This window comes from Sciurus vulgaris (assembly GCF_902686455.1).
Source record: "Sciurus vulgaris genome assembly, chromosome: 2".
In the NCBI taxonomy this organism is placed as follows: Eukaryota; Metazoa; Chordata; class Mammalia; order Rodentia; family Sciuridae; genus Sciurus; species Sciurus vulgaris.
The window spans coordinates 124,796,385-124,814,407 of record NC_136462.1 but is presented as its reverse complement, the minus strand read 5'-3'; positions in this window follow the sequence as shown (position 1 = coordinate 124,814,407).

Here is an 18,023-nt window from a genome sequence, read left to right as displayed (position 1 = left end):
ACCGGGGTGGCGAAGCGCTCAGACCCTGCGAGGCAGCCCCGGAGAGCGAGCAGACCATCCCAAAGTCTGACACTGCGAGTCTCAGACCCAGCAGGGATTCGAACTCTTGTCTCCTTGTTGGTTTCCACGACTCTGCCTTTCCTGAACACCTTTTCATAAACGCCCTGGGAACTCAGGATGAATGTCCACAGTGTGGGAAGGAGAGACAGAGAAGCGGGATGCAAGGGTGGTCCTCTAAAACGTGGGGCCATCTATTAGTGCAGGTTTGTACAGACCCTCCTATGGATTTCATTGCCAACTCGGTTCTTTAGCCCACCTCCTATCTATTCCGGGGACTTCCCGTAGAGTCCTTCAGCAAAATTTTGGCTACCTTTTTACCAAATTAACTCACGGCTGTCATATACTATTCAAAGCACACAACACTATATTTAGGAAGTGAGCGCCCAGCCCCGCAGAGCCCTTTCCCATTAATCTATTTCCTGACGGTAACCTGCATTTCTATCTTGATATATATATATATTCTATTTGTCCTACCAAAAATTAAAAAAAAAAAAAATTTCCTGCTTCTTCTTGAGTCAATGTTAGTCATTTATATTTGCCTAGAAAATTATCCATCTCATTTACATTTTAAAATGTACTGGCAGAAGATTATAAATAGTGTCACCTTATAATTTTTATTTCCTCTGAAACTGTTCGGTGCCTTCTTTATATTCCTAATATTGTTTGTCTGTGTTTCCTACCACCACCACCCCCACTTTTTTTTTCACCAAATTCACTGAAGGGCTGACAATTTAATTGATTTTTTAAACTATAAATATTGTTTTTTAATGTATCTTTATCACTTAGTGTTTCCATAGTATCGCTTATGGAAATGTTTCCACATAGTGACCATTATTCGTAAGAATGCTGTTTATGGAGTTTTCCCCTATAGAGCTGATTTGTGTAGTCAAGTTTGCAAGTCTTATCTTTCAAGTCTTCTAAATTTTCCATCTTGCTTAGGGAGTTTTCCTATACCAGAATCACAAGTAAACTTCCCTAGGTGTTCTAGTATCTTATAGCTTTGCAGTCCTTCTTGTTTAAATGACTAGTTATCTGAAAACTGTATTTGTGCGTAGGGTAAGTTAAACGATCTGACACAAGTGAGAAGCCAACTGTCCCCACACCAATTCTGAAAGATTCACTCTTCTATACACTGATTGAAATGTCATCTTTAATTATATCATGCTATGGTGCCCAAAGAAACTATTTAGTCCACATATGTTCTTTTATACAAATATATCAGAATCCTTTATTCATGGCATGGAGGTTTGTTTCCATTTGTATTAATAAGTTGTTTTCTTAGGAATGGTGGGGCTTTACTTCAGCTTTGGGACAAGGCTATGCAAATGTTACAGAATGATTTTTTTTAAAGCATTCTGGTTTTCCCCTCTGGAAATTATTAACATAATTATTTGTTTATTGAAGATTTACTAGAGTATACTCATAAAAGCTTCTGGGCTCGATTGATTTTAGAAGGATAGGTCTTCATTCCCCTTTTAAAAAGCACTAATAACTGTCTGAGTATTCATTTTCTTACTATTCTTGAATACATTTAGGGTAATTTATATTTGCCTAGGAAAAATGCATTTTATTTACATATTTAAATTTACTATCAAAAAGTTGCAAATTGTCTTCTTTTATAATTTTTCATCTACTTTGAATCTGATCTTATATTCCCCTTTCATTCCTGACTTTGTTGTGTTCTCCCCCATTATTTTTAGTGTTTATATCTAATGTTATTTTGTTGTCAAATTATATGATCTACATAATTTCCATTTTGTGGCCTATTTATATGACCACTTAAAAATACTCAGTAAACATTTTCCCTCATACTAAATGAAGAAAAAAGTACAGTTTCTGCATTTTTGTATTCAAATAACACCAGTCCTCCTGCAAAGTTAATTGCACATTAGTATCCTCTATATCTTTGTTTTGTACTGCAATAAGATAAAGTATATTGGTTAAGAGCACAGACCCTGAAGGCAAATGCCTGTTTTTAAATCCTGACTCTACCCCTCGTCAGCTATGGGATCTCTTGTGAGACACTAAAAAAATCATCCTCTCTGTGTCTCCGATTCCCCTTCCACAAAATAGGATTAATCACAGCACCCACCTTACAGAACTAGGTTGGAGATAGCTGAATTAACACATGTAAAAAATGTTCAGTGCAGTGTCTGGTAGGGAGTAGGCACTCTATATGTGTTAGCTATAGTTGTCTGCCTGATCTGAGATATTCAAATTAACCTTAAAGTCTTGTAGGGCACTATATGATCTGCCTTCTTTGGTGTGTTGGATATTCAGTTATGAACAAGAGAGATACACTGCTTCTGAAGAGGGACCTTCTAAAGATTTGTCAGCATCTCCTTAAGAAGGTGTGTATATGTGTGTGTGTGTGTGTGTGTGTGTGTGTGTGTGTGTGTGTGTGTGAGAGAGAGAGAGAGAGAGAGAGAGAGAGAGAGAGAGAGTGTTCTGCTGTTCCATGCCACCTTTGACATATGGGAAAGTCTGAAGCAAAAGACTTTTCCAACCTATTCCAAGTCTGTTTGATGATGGGCATCTTAGCCACTTCCTCAGGGATGCTTCTTACATACTAGATTAATAATCAAAATAATATTTAAAATAATTTCTAATAATAAAAATAAAAATTTTAGTACTCAGTATTGTCAATGCCTTCCAGCCAGAGATCACTAGGAATGCACCTGTATGAACAAAATAACTGTATTACTTGTTGCCATGAGGGAGGACACACATTGGGAAACATGGGGCTTCTCAGCAAAAGTGCTAACAGAACATGATAGAATTTGAGTTTTGGTTGGGAGATTTGGAGGAGTGTTAACCCCACCCTTAACACAGATAGTTAGATTAGAAGAGAATTACATAAAATGGTATTCTGACACGAAAAAGAAAATGATCCTTCGTGACATGGTTCCCTCTGCACTGTCTTAGGTCAGTGGAAGTGTTTATTTTCTATTCTTGAGCAGTTTGCCAGTGCAGAGTTTATTTCCTGTCAGTTCTTGTGCAGAGGGAGGAGAAAGACTCAGGCAGAGCACTGAGCTCTTTAGACAGAGCTGTTAGCAAGGAGCCTTGAGAGCCAGCCGTCAGATTCATTGACTTTATGCACATTGGGAGGCCAAATCCTAAAAGGATGAAGTGCTTTCCTTAGATTACACAACAAATCGATACAGCACCAGGGCTGTTGGGCCTCCTGAGACCAGCATGTGCGATCAACTGTGTTCCAGACCATAAATTTAAAAATAGCCTGTACTGTATTTTTATCACAAATGTATTACACATGTATTCTAGAAAATATAGATAAGACATAGACTTATTCTTCAAATCCTTCTATTCCACTTATTTCATTTAAAATTTTATTTCCTTCAAATATTTTTATGGCACATTTAAATCAGCCTGCAGTTGCTGTAACAGAAAATCCCACCTTATACAAAGAGGGGCTTGTTTTCTCTTCTTTCCCTTTATTTTTAAAAATTCTGGAATGAACACTTAACCAGAGATCTACCCTCATAACAACAACAACAACAACAATAACAAAAGAATTGGGGGTGCATACTGCAGATTGAACTCAGGGGCACTCAACCACTGAGCCACATCCCCAGCCCAATTTTATATTTTATTTAGAGACAGAGTCTCACTAAGTTGCTTAGTGCCTAGCTTTTGCTGAGGCTGGCTTTGAACTCGAGATCCTACTGCCTCAGTCTCCCGAGCTGCTGGGATTACAGGCGTGAGCCACTGTGCCCAGATCATAACAAAATTTTAACTGTTCAATACAGTATTGTTAACTGTAGGCACAATGTTTCTTAATACACCTCTAGAGAGGGGATTGTTTTCTTACCCAGCAAAATGTCTGAAGGTGGGCAGTGGGTCATGAAGTTTCAGATGCTCATAACTTTCAAGGCCAGCAGTAATGTTCATGGTCTTTACCTTGAGTTTACTAGGAGGCTGATGACAACTCCAAGCACAATGTCCACACTCTGGAAAAGAAAAATGGAATGCATGGAGCCAGTTACATCTGCAAAATTTCTCCAGCAGTTCATCTCCCAGCCAACTTCTCTTCAAATCTTTTAATTTGAAATGGGTCATATTCAAGAGATTCTGGGAATATGGAAAGAAAGATTGTTATGAAGGGCTCAGACCAAGAAATAGCCCCTTTCCTTGCTTTGATCTAATGCCACCCCAAACAAAATTGAGTCCTGTAGCAAGAGAATAAATGAAAAATGGATAATGTGATTGTCACATGCTTGTTATTAAAAATTTGCAAAATGCAGGTATACCAGAAAAAGACACTATACATGATATGTATAAAAAATAATAGAAATATGATTTACATAAGTAGAATTAAACAATGGAGCATATGTTATTCATCTTGTACTCCCCTTTTCTTCCTTAAAACATCAGGTATAAAGCGATCAACTTGATTATTTTTTAAACCTCCAATATACTTCCACATCATTACATGCTATCCTTCTTCTCCACTGTTAAAAGTTGCATTGTGTTTAGAGTATATACAAACCAAGATTTCTTTAATCACTTCTCTCTGTTAATGTTAAAGTTTCACAGTTTCTATTTTAAATAACACTGCAATGAAGAATCTTTAGTTAACCTTTCTCAAATTTCAGAATTATTTCCTTAAAGCAAAATGTTTGCAGTTGTAAAGGGAATACAAAAATTTGATACTTTTGAAACAGACTGCAAAATTAATCTCTAGAAAGATTGTGCCAATTTTCATTACTCTTTGCTCATATTTAAATGCACCCTTATCTATGCAGGGTCTCATCATTAAGGAAAGTTGCCAATTTCATACTTTTTAAAATGTATCAAGTCATTATTTTAATTATTTTATTAATTGGTTGAATATTTTAAAATGTTTATTGGCTGTCTTTCTGTAAATCAGCAATTTATATCTTCTGCTCCTTTTTTTTTTAGTGTGTGTAACTCATAGCTCATTAGAAAATGTAATACAGTAAATAAAATTGCTCATAATTTTCCTATCCAGAAATAATCACTATTATCCATATATTATTCTTATGACTCTTTCTTTCTCTCTTTCCTCCCCTATCTCTGTCACTCCTTCCCATCCATCTGTCCCTCCTCCCCATTCGTCTGTCCATTTATGTATGTATGTATGTATGTATGTATGTATGTATGTATCTATCTATCTATCCATCTATCTATCTAACTAGCTCATGATTATTTCCTTTACATAAATATCTGAAAGTAAGAGTGCTGACTCAATAGGTAACAAAAACATTTGGGGCTTTGAATAAGAATTGTCAAATTACTCTCTGAAATACAGTATCAGTGTATGAGGATACAGCCTTAAGGGCACTATGGTAATACTATATGTTAAAAATACTTATCAATTTGAGAGGCAAATTGGAAAGTTTTCTTTTTGAGATCATGTCCTCCTTTGTTATTACTAATGTTGGCTATTTGGGGTCTCTTTTAATAACACTTGGTAGGGGCTTCACTATTTTGTTGCTTTTCTTTCTTAGACAGATATTTTACATTTGTTAATGATAACATTTTATATTTTTAATTCACTTTATTTTACTTTTATCTCTATTAATCACATGTTCCTGTTTTCCTTAAGTTTCTTTTGCTGTTTCTTAGCTTTTTCTATTAAATACACAATTCATAATTCAATTCTACTCTTCCTTATATAAAGCTGAAGGATATGAATTACTTTCAGAGAATAGTTTTACCAATCCACCCTCTTTTTCCACACCAAAAATAACATTTTGAAAAAACTAAGTAAATGCTGGGCATGGTGATGCATTTTAAAAAAAGGTGGGGGGCAGTGCTGAGGATGTGTTTCAGAGGTTAAGCTCCCTTAGGTTCAATTCCTGGTACAAAAAAAAAAATATATCAGTATGATACTTCATCATAAATAAATTTCAAAAAGTCAGAGAAGTACAAAGATAAAGGTTAACCACTTGAAATTCTATAGTTCAGAACTAACTATTGTTTACATTTGAGGAAATATTTTTCCAGAAGTTTCTGTTTTACAAAGTATGCAAAATTATGTATAAGTGGTATAATAGCATACTTTTAGTGAAATATTATATAATAAAATATTTTCCTGTCAATGAATGTAGTATGCATAGTAGTTTGTTTGGTTTTTTTGTTTGTTTGTTTGTTTGTTTGTTTTTTTGCTTTTTTTTTTTTTTTTGCAGTGCTGGGGATTGAATCCAGGGCCTTGTGCTTGCAAGGCAAGCACTCTACCAACTGAGCTATATCCCCAGCCCCCTGCATAGTAGTTTTTAATAACTACATAATAGTCCATTGTATAAATGTATTATAATTTACTTAACCAATTTGCAAGACATGTCCATTTTGGTTGTTTCTAACTTTTTTTCATCATAAATAAGAATTATATTTCTGTGTACTTGTCCAACTATTCTCTCAGAGTAAATGCAACAGAAATTGCTGAATAAACATAAGGACAATAATTTTTATTAATGTAATAAATATTTCCAGACCACTCTACTGAATGGTTATAAAAGTTTATACTCCCTCCAACAAGGAGTGAGATTAACCATTTTCTTACACTTTCACCAATTCTGGACACTATCAATCTTTTTAATCTCTAACAATCTGACAGGAAAAGAAAAGGGGAGACTTCTTTTTTTTTTTTTTTTGCAATTCTTCAATTACTTATGATTTTGATAAATTCTAATGTATTTGCAAGTTATTGGGGTTGAATGTATATGTATGTCTCTGTGTATGAGTTGGTTGTTCAAATACATTCCCACTTTTCTATTTGATTTCTTTTATTAGTTTTTAAAGCTATCTCTGTATTTTATATTTTACCCTTAATCTGTCATACATATTACAAACATTTTTTATTTTTATTTTTATTTAGTGTTACTCTCTTTACTTTTGCATCAAAAGTTTTTAATTTAAGTAGTCTAAATCTGCATAAGTTTTCTTTTAAAATTTTTTTGCCTTCAGTGTCATGCTTAGAAACTTTCTGAGTTGAAGACTGAAAAAATTCCAACCTTCTTGTAACAATCTTACAATTGATGTTTTACCATTAGATTTTTGCTCATCTAGTATTTATTTTATGCAATTAACTAGATTGCATTGAAATTGATTGTGCTCCAAATGACAAATTCATTTCTCCAATATAAATTTTAGAAGAATATATCTTTTTTACACTATTATGAGGATTACCTTTGTTATATATAAATTGATGCAAAAACTTGAAAAAGACATGAGAAGATGGAAAGACATCCCATGTACATGGATAGGCAGAATTAATATTGTTAAAATGGCCACATTACAAAAAGCTAACTCTAGATTTGATGCAATTTCCTACAAATTACCAATGACATTACTTACAAAAGTAGGAGGGAAAACAGTCCAAAATTTCATATGGAAGAAAAAAAAAAAAAACCAGAGTAACCATGGCAATTCTGAGCAAAAGAAGCAATGATGGAGGAATCACAATACTCAAAAACATCACAGTGCTAGCATAAAAACAGCTGTGTGGATCCATGAAATAGAAAAGAAAACACAGAGACAAACACACACAGAGATATAGCCTTCTGATCCTTGGCAAAGGCAAAAAAAAACAGGTTGGAAAAAAAGACAGCCTTTTAAATAAATGGTAATTAGGGAAACTGGATATCCATATGTAGAAGAATGAGACTAGATTTTTTTCTCTCACCCCAAACAAAAGTCAATTCAAAATTGATCAAAGACCTAGAAAGTAGACCAGAAATTTTGCCACTCCTAGAAGAAAATGTAGGGTCAAACTCCAACATAGGTATAGGCAGTGACTTCCCCAATAGGACTCCTAAATCTCAGAAAATAATACTAGGAATTAATAAATGGGATGGCATCAAATTAATAAGCTTCTTCACAAAGGAAACAACAGCATGAAGAGATAGCCCATAGAATGGGAGAAAGTCTTTGCTAGCTACTCTATATATACACATATATGTACATGTATATATGTATACCTCACATTTATCAAAATTTAAACTTTACTTATATAAAGGGCATGTGGCATACTATTTACAAATAATGATAAAATATATGATAGTTGTTTTGTAAATTTCATCTAATCAATCAATTTTCACGGAATGGTTGCATTGATTTTTGACACTTTTTTTCTTCAGTCAACCTATAAAGTAATTCAACCATGATTTGACAAATTAAGCTGCATCCCAATCCATTAACTCTTTTCCTAACAAATGTACTGTCATCATACCAGATATGTGACCTACAGTTAAACTATTTCTCACCTTCATGCAAATTGTATTCATTAAACTAATACCTGCTTCTACTTCAGCATTAATTTTAAGTTTAATCTGCATTACTAACATTTTCTTCATTTGCTTTGTTGCTTACTTTCTGAAATATTGACAATCAATAAGTCAAACCCTGATTTATTGCATTTGCTAATTCTGTGGTGCTGTTTCTTCTATCGTGGGTGATTTCAAGTTACCACTAGAATAATTCACAAAGATAAATTTTGAATATTTACTATCTTTGTTTCTAGTAAACTTTACTTAATTGGAAGTTGATACAACAATTTTTAAATAATGGCTGTGTTTTGATGACAGGCTGGCAAAATTCCAGGAAACTTACTAATCAGTTCTCAAGTTGTTACAACCAACTCCAACACACTTGTTGTTGTTGTTGGTACTGGCGATTGAACCCAGGGGCACTCAACCACGAAGCCATATCCTTGGCCTTTTTTATATTTTATTTAGAAACAGGGTCTCACTAAGTTGCTTAAGGCCTCTCTAAGTTGCTAGCTACTCTATACATACACATATATGTACATGTAAATACTAATACCTCAAGTATATCAAAGTTTAAATTTTACTTACATAAAGGGTGTGTGGCATACTGTTTACAAATAATGATAAAATATATGATAGTGATCCTCCAGCCTCAGCCTCCCGAGCTGCTGGGATTACAGGCATGTGCCACCACTCCTGGCTCCCACACACTTTTTAACAACAACCCTGAAATCACAGGAAGACTGAGCTTGAAGGGCCCTTAGCAATGACTTGGTCTAGTTCACATTTCATATAGATGGAGAAACCGCAGCCCTAGGCTTGCTTAAGACTGCAGTTACAGTTATCGACAATGAAAGAAACCCGCATGTCCCCAGCAGTTGGTCCACTACTTGCTCCTCAGTGTGTGACACACCCTACAACAGCACCACCTGGGAGTTTATTAAAATGCAGAATCTGAGGCCCCACTCCAGACCTGCTGGATCAGGATAACAAAATCTCCAGGCGATCCTAAATTCTGATGTAGGTTGTCCATTGGAATCACCCAGGGTTAAAAAAGAAAAAAAATCTCAATACCTAATTCCATCCTCAGAAATTGTTTAATTGAATGAGTTGTTTTGTTTTGAGTTTTGTTTGTGTTTTTTTAAGATCCCCAAATGGTTTTACAGTGGAGTCCAGAACAAAGATCTGGGCTGTGCCGTGTCTCCTTCATGACACACCAATCTTCTGAGACTGACTTTTCCAGAGAAGTAGGAGTGAAGGTGACCTTGCCTGGAGGGGGTGCAATGACAATGGTCTGGGTGGCTGGAAACCATCTGGGACAAGCCGTCTGAAAACAGAATCCCAGGACCTGAACGCATCCACAGCTCCCAGAAGCCCCACCTTCTCCCAAACAAAAGCAGCATGACCCTTGGAATGTCTTTAACATTATCCTGTCCATCTGGGAAAATGGAGGCTACGGGAAAGCCAGCAGACACAGCAAGCTGACAAGAATGTTGTTATACCAAATTCATGCTGCCGTCTCTGCTCTACCTCTTCCTTTCTTCCCTCTGAAGAGAGTATTGAAAATGTCATCACCACACAAATGCAGCAATATTTTTGATTGTGATCCTCCGTCCCACCCTCTTTTAAAGGCTCCTATGGAAATTGTTTTGTTTTTTCAGGTTTAAAGTATTTTATAAAAATACTCAGCAAATATTTCAGCAAAAATAAATGTCCCTAAATAGCCGCTCTATCCAGTAGAAGTCATAATCGCCAGTGTTCCTCCGAAATGCCTAAAATAGAGTTGGTGCTTGCAGTTCCCTCCAAGGAGTGTCCTTGTTTAGCTAACCTAGTTAGAAGCTGTGAGCTTGTGCTTTTGGGTCCTGTGAGAGCCTTGTGTTTTTAAAATAATCTTGTCTAAAAACCCTCTCTTCTCCCAAAGGAGGTTCAGGATATGCAAATTTCCAGGAACTGCAAGCCAAGAGCCAATCTGTTTGTGGAGATGTGGCCCTTGTTTGCAGACTCCCAGAGGGAGCGCCTCGTAGACCGGCCAGGGGCAGTGCCTGAGCAGAAGACTCCCAGCAGCACCTACATGATGCTTCCTTTGGGCGGTGCTTCTCTGCTTATGACGTCAGCAGAATGGAGCCCATGACATCAGTGTTCTCCAAAGACCCTTCATGCCTGCCTCCACAGTTCAGTCACACCCTTTCGAACAACAAATGTGGAGGATGAGCCCTGCCTTTTAGTTTGCTTCCTATCATGATCTAGGAGGTCACCTGTTGGCAGAGAGGACAAGCCTCTAATGATGAGGAGCGGTCCAGAGGACTGAACTCAACAGTTGACTGGAAGCGGCAGTCGAAGTCTGTTGTCAGCCCCTGTGGGAGCAGCAATTACCAATTCATCCTATACAAGGGACTTTGACAGTTCAAGCACAGAAGAGCCCAGTGTTCCAAGAACCCTCTGAGTCCTGAACAAACCAGAAAATTGGTCATCCCTGGGGGCAGCAGGTAGCACAAAATTATCACTCTTAAGACCTGGCAGAGTAGACTCAGCTGAACTTCCATGACAGAACTTTATAAAATTAAAATTGAAAAAACAAAACAAAGACTCCATGTGCATGAGTCAGATGAGCCCAGTTATTAACCAAACTACATTAGGGGTGGAGGGTGTAGACATAGCTACAGTTTTAGGTCCATGCCAAAGATAAGACCAGGGACTTTACCCAATACAACCAGCCACTGAGAGTACCAGGGACTCTGAGACAAGCACAGGACAGAGTCAGCCAGGGTGAGAGTCATGCGGAGGTCCCAGGGAAAGAAACCTGAGCAGTGGCCCTGAGCTGACGGTGACTGCAATGCCACAGGCTCACTTTCCTGACCCCACTGGCTGTGTGTGGATGAGTCAGGCTGCCACTGACTACAGCAGAGAGACTGAAAAGCTAAGGGAATCAGAAACTATGAAAACATGCTCTTCTATGATGCAGAATCACTACACTTGTAATGGAGAAAGTAGGAAAAGTCGAAAAATGAAACGAATAAAAATATCACATAAAACCACCACCCTAAACAAGTCATTTTAAAATCACTGTATATTTCTTTCCCTTGAAAAAAGCTAGGAATCCAAGTATTCCAGCCCCAGAAGTTATGTTTAGAAAAACATCACTGAAAGTAATCAAAAGCAATTAAGATTTTCATTGGAGATTCTCAAAGAAAAGCAAAGGAAATCCAACTTACAATCCATAGAAACATTTTAAAATGCCTTTCCCCATTCCCAATCTCTAAATACCTTCCAGGTTCTGCAGATTTCCCAAGTGTCCCTAACTCCTCCCTCTCAACTACCACCAAAAACATTGTGGTAAACATCAATGTCAAAGCATTCTCTCTCATTTTCCTCTTCCTCCTTCTCCTTAAAGCTTCCTTTTTCTTCTAAGAGCTCTGTTCCCATTCCCAATATTAAAATAACAAATCTTGTTTCACTCCTTGAGGTTCACCTTTTCTTTCTACCCATTCCCCAATTCTGCCTGCCTGGAAGACTCTGAGCTAGCAGACACATTCCTTCCCTGCAAGTTGGCGGAGGAGAAAAGGTCAAGCAATTAATGACAAAATAGTCTTTCACAGGGAAGGGGAAGAAAAAAAATATGGCAAATGCCCAAATAGAACATCTTTCAGAAGAAAAAAAATGTCTGTAAATACATTATTATCTGCATTGTTTACAAGATTGTAATTGTGCTGTATGTGAAACTAAGTTGTGACCTATAAATCTTACATTACATCAGTTGATTGATTAATCTATAATCTCAACAAATATATATTGTGAGTTTATGATGTGCCAGACATTATCACCAGGGAAATCATCAAGATCAAAATAGACAAAAATGAATGCCCTCATAAAGCATAGTTAAGTGTGAAGAGATGGACAAAATGAAAGGAAGGAAATTATATATTATGTTAAGAGGTAATGAATACTCTGTACTATTTTTAAGCAAAGTAAAAGTGGGTCAGAAGTGCTGGGCAGAGGACTGGTTACTTCAGTGAGATGAAATATGGGCATAGACTTGTAGGAAAGGGGGAAGCATGCAGCAGGGAAGAGCCTTCTTGGCAGGACAGGACAAACATAACAAAGGCTCAAAGTCCAGAACGTACTTGGCATTTTCTAGAGCAAGAAAGCTAGTGTTGCTGGAGTTGGACGTGGGTGTGAGAGAAGAAGTCAAGGACAGCTCCAAGTGTTTGGACCTCCAAAAATGGTACAGCCATGAACCCAAGAGAGGAAATGGCAGAGAGCTGATTCTGGAAGAAGAATATGGAGTTCAGTTTTGCACATGTTAAGTTTTAGATGCTTCTTAGCCAACAAGTGGAGGAGTAGATGTTAAAAAATATTTTCCTATGTTGTATTATTTGAAAATCTGTTTTAAATAGGCAAAGCATATACATGTGTGTGTGTGTGTGTGTGTGTGTGTGTGTGTGTGTGTTTGTGTGTGTGTATTCAAAAAGTACAAAAGGGACCAGATGTGGTGGCACATGCCTATAATCCTACTTGGAAGACTGAGACAGGAAGATCACCAGTTCAAGGACAGCCTCAGAAATTGAGTGAAATCCTATCTCAAAAATCTAAAAAATAAAATGAAAGGCTGGCGATGGGGCTCAGTGGTAAAGTGCTCCAAGGTTAAAGTCCCAATACCCCCCACCAATATATAAAAAGATATATACTAAAAATTAAGTTATTTACCCTTCTCTACTCACCCACCCATTTCTCCTCCCCAGATGCATCCTCTTTCACAAGTTTCTTTTATTTCCTTCCAGAAAGAGTCCACATAATAGGTACATATTTTCTTTTTCTCCTCCCTAAAATTTGAGTATAATACGCACATTATTTTCTTCCATAACTTTTTACTTAATCAGATATCCTGATCAATAGGAATAGAGCATAGGGGCTGGGGCTGCGGCTCAGTGGTAGAGCACTTGCTAGCACGTGTGAGGCACTGGGTTCAATTCTCAGCACCACATAAAAAATAAATAAAATAAAGTTGTTGTGTCCATCCACAACCAAAAACTTTTTTTTAAAAAAAAGAATAGAACACTGGTTGGTTTTCAAAGTTTTCCATATTTTTTTAATATACATATATTCTACATAATATTTTTAATAAGTCCCTCATTAACAGACTTAAAGTTGCTATTTCCACTCTTTTGCTATTATAAGGAGTAACGAAATATATAATGACCTTGTACATATTTCATTAAAACATATAATTAAACAAATAAATATTGTAAAGTGAAGTAAAGAGGATATGTAAATTCTTATTTAAGTTGATATTGCCTAATTTTGACATGGCAATATGTAGGAGGACACGTTTTCTCATACCCTACCTCACCTTTCTATCTGATATAGTAAGTTTAGAAAAATTAAGAAATATATTATCCTATTGCCATAGTATTTACGGCTTTTGTGTTGTATTTCAAGAGACTTACTCTGAATTTATTATTTTAACTCCCCAATATTTTTCAGGAACATTTGTAGGGTTTTTTTTTTAATTTAAATTTTTTACATGGAATTAATATGGGAGAAAATATGAGGTAGGAATCCATTTTTTTCTTTCTAAATAGCTAGCCAGGTGCACTAACACTGCATAACAAATACTTATTTCTCAAAAATGCTACCCATAAGTTATAATAAATTTCTACATTTTTTGTAGAAATTTAGGGTTTATTGCTGTACATTCTAGCCTTTTCCATTCTTCTGCCTGTTTAGTGAAATACACATTCCACATTAATTTAATTACTCTAATTTTACATTTTGTTTTAATATTTAATATTTATTTTTATTTTTCTGACTATTCTAGATTGAAAATATTATTTTAAGAGTACACTTTAACACAAATGGTATGCCTTTACGCTATGTACAAACAGAGAAACAACATGTATCCCATTTGTTTACAATAAAAATTAAAAAAAAAGAGTACACTTTATTTCATGGAATCATAATTCTTTTTTTTATTGTAAACAAATGGGATACATGTTGTTTCTGTTTGTACATGGAGTAACAGCATACCATTTGCATATTCATAAATTTACATAGAGTAATGATGTTTGATTCATTCCATTATTTTTTTCCTTCCCCCCCACCCCTCCCACCTCCCTTTTCCCTCTATACAGTCCCTCCTTCCTCCATTCTTGTCCCCCTCCCACCCCCCATTAAGTGTCATCATCCACTTATCAGTGAGATCATTCCTCTTTTGGATTTTTGAGATTGGCTTATCTCACTTAACGTGATATTCTCCAATTTCATCCATTTGCCTGCAAATGCCATAATTTTATTATTCTTTATAGCTGAGTAATATTCCATTGTATATATACACCACAGTTTCTTTATCCATTCATCAATTGAAGGGCATCTAGGTTGGTTCCATAGTGTGGCTATTGTGAATTGAGCCGCTATGAACATTGATGTGGCGGTATCTCTGTAGTGTGCTGATTTTAAGTCCTTTGGGTATAGGCCAAGGAGTGGTATAGGTGGGTCAAATGGTAAGTCCATTCCAAGTTTTCTAAGGAATCTCCACACTGCTTTCCAGAGTGGCTGCACTAATTTGCAGTCCCACCAGCAATGTATGAGTGTACCTTTTTCCCCACATCCTTGCCAACACCTATTGTCGCTTGTGTTCTTGATAGTCACCATTCTAATTGGGGTGAGATGGAATCTTAGTGTAGTTTTGATTTGCATTTCTCTTATTACTAAAGATGTTGAACATTTTTTCATATATCTGTTGATTGCTTGTACATCTTCTTCTGTGAAGTGTCTGTTCATTTCCTTAGCCCATTTGTTGATTGGGTTATTTGTAATCTTGGTGTAGAGTTTTTTGAGTTCTTTATATATTCTGGAAATTAGTGCTCTATCTGAAGTATGAGTGGCAAAGATATTCTCCCACTCTGTAGGCTCTCTCTTTGCATTGCTGATAGTTTCCTTTGCTGAGAGAAAGCTATTTAGTTTGAATCTATCCCAGTTATTGATTCTTGCTTTTATCTCTTGTGCTATGGGAGTCCTGTTAAGGAAGTCTGATCCTAAGCCAACAAGGTGAAGATTTGGACCTACTTTTTCTTCTATAAGATGCAGGGCCTCTGGTCTGATTTCAAGGTCCTTCATCCATTGTGAGTTGAGTTTTGTGCAGAGTGAGAGATAGGGGTTTAGTTTCATTCTGTTGCATATGGATTTCCAGTTTTCCCAGCACCATTTGTTGAAGAGGCTATCTTTTCTCCATTGCATATTTTTGTCACCTTTGTCTAGTATGAGAAAATTGTATTTATTTGGGTTTGTGTCCATGTCCCCTATTCTGTACCATTGATCTACCTGTCTATTTTGGTGCCAATACCATGCCGTTTTTGTTACTATTACTTTGTAGTATAGTTGAAGTTCTGGTATTGCGATACCCCCTGTTTCATTCTTCCTGCTAAGGATTGCTTTAGCTATTCTGAGTTTCTTATTCTTCCAGATGAATTTCATGATTGCTTGCTCTATTTCTGTGAGGTACATCATTGGGATTTTAATTGGAATTGCATTGAATCTGTATAGTACTTTTGGTAGTATGGCCATTCTGACAATATTAATTCTGCCTATCCAAGAACATGGGAGATCTTTCCATCTTCTAAGGTCTTCCTTAATTTCTTTCTTCATTGTTTTGTAGTTTTCATTGTAGAGATCTTTTACCTCTTTGGTTAGATTGATACCCAAGTATTTTATTTTTTTTGAGGCTATTGCAAATGGAGTTGTTTTTCTCATTTCCCTTTCAGCTGTTTCATCGCTTGCGTATAAAAATGCTGTAGATTTATGCTTGTTGATTTTATAGCCTGCTATTTTGCTGAATTCATTGATGAGGTCTAGAAGTTTTCTGGAGGAGGTTTTTGGATCCTCTAAATATAGAATCATGTCATCCGCAAATAGTGACAGCTTAAGTTCCTCTTTTCCTATTCGTATCCCTTTAATTTCTTTAGTCTGCCTAATTGCTCTGGCTAGAGTTTCGAGGATAATGTTGAATAGAAGTGGTGAAAGAGGACATCCCTGTCTTGTTCCTGTTTTTAAAGGGAATGGTTTCAGTTTTTCTCCATTAAGAATGATGTTGGTCATGGGCTTAGCATAAATAGCCTTTACAATGTTCAGGTATGTTCCTACTAGAACTATTTTTTCTAATGTTTTCAGCATGAAGGGGTGTTGTATTTTGTCAAATGCTTTTTCTGCATCAATTGAAATAACCATATGATTCTTATCCTTAAGTCTATTGACATGATGTATTACGTTTATTGATTTACGGATGTTAAACCATCCTTGCATTCCAGGAATGAACCCCACTTGATTGTGGTGCACAATTTTCTTAATATGTTTTTGGATACGGTTTGCCAATATTTTGTTAAGGATCTTAGCATCTATATTCATCAAGGATATTGGTCTAAAATTTTCTTTCCTTGATGTGTCTTTCCCTGGTTTGGGTATGAGGGTGATATTAGCTTCATAGAATGAGTTTGGTAGGGTATCCTCCTTTTCTATTTCCTGGAATACTTTGAGATGTATTGGAATGAGTTCTTCTTTGAAGTTCTTGTCGAACTCGGCTGAGAATCCATCTGGTCCTGGACTTTTCTTGGATGGTAGATTTTTAATGGCTTCTTCTATTTCATTGCTTGATATTGATCTGTTTAATCGTGTATGTCCTCCTGGTTCAGTTTGGGAGGAGCATATGTCTCTAGAAATTTGTCAATGTCTTCGGTACTTTCTATTTTGTTGGAATACAGATTTTCAAAGTAGCTTCTCATTATGTTCTGTATCTCAGTGGTGTCTGTTGTGATATTTCCTTTTGCATCATGTATTTTAGTAATTTGAGTCTTCTCTCTCCTTCTCTTTGTTAGTGTGGCTAAGGGTTTATCTATCTTGTTTACTTTCTCAAAGAACCAACTTTTTGTTATGTCAATTTTTTGAATAGTTTCTTTTGTTTCAATTTCATTGATTTCAGCTCTGATTTTAATTATTTCCTGTCTTCTACTACTTTTGCTATTATTCTGTTCTTCTTTTTCTAGGTCTTTGAGCTGTAATGTTAGGTCATTTAATTGTTGACTTTTCATTCTTTTCTGGAATGCACTCCATGCAATGAATTTTCCTCTTAGTACTGCTTTCATAGTGTCCCAGAGATTTTGATATGTTGTATCATCATTCTCATTGACCTCTAAGAATTTTTTAATCTCCTCCCTGATGTTTTTTGTTATCCATGTTTCATTCAATAGCATATTATTTAATCTCCAAGTGTTGGAGTAATTTCCTTTTTTTACTTTGTCATTGATTTCTACTCTCAGTCCATTATGATCTGATAGAACACAAGGCAGTATCGCTATTTTTTTGCATTTCCTAAGGGCTGCTTTGTGGCATAACATATGGTCTGTTTTCGAGAAGGTTCCATGTGCTGCTGAGAAGAAAGTGTATCCGCTCGTTGATGGATGGAATATTCTATATATGTCTATTAAGTCTAGGTTATTGATTGTGTTATTGAGTTCTATGGTTTCTTTGGTTGGATTTTGTTTGGAAGATCTATCTAGTGGTGACAGCGGTGTGTTAAAGTCGCCCAGAATTTTGTGTTGTGGTCTATGTGATTCTTGAAATTGAGAAGGATTTGTTTGATGTACAGGGATGCACCATTGTTTGGGGCATAAATATTTACTATCGTTATGTCTTCCTGATTTATGGTTCCCTTAAGCAGTATGAAAT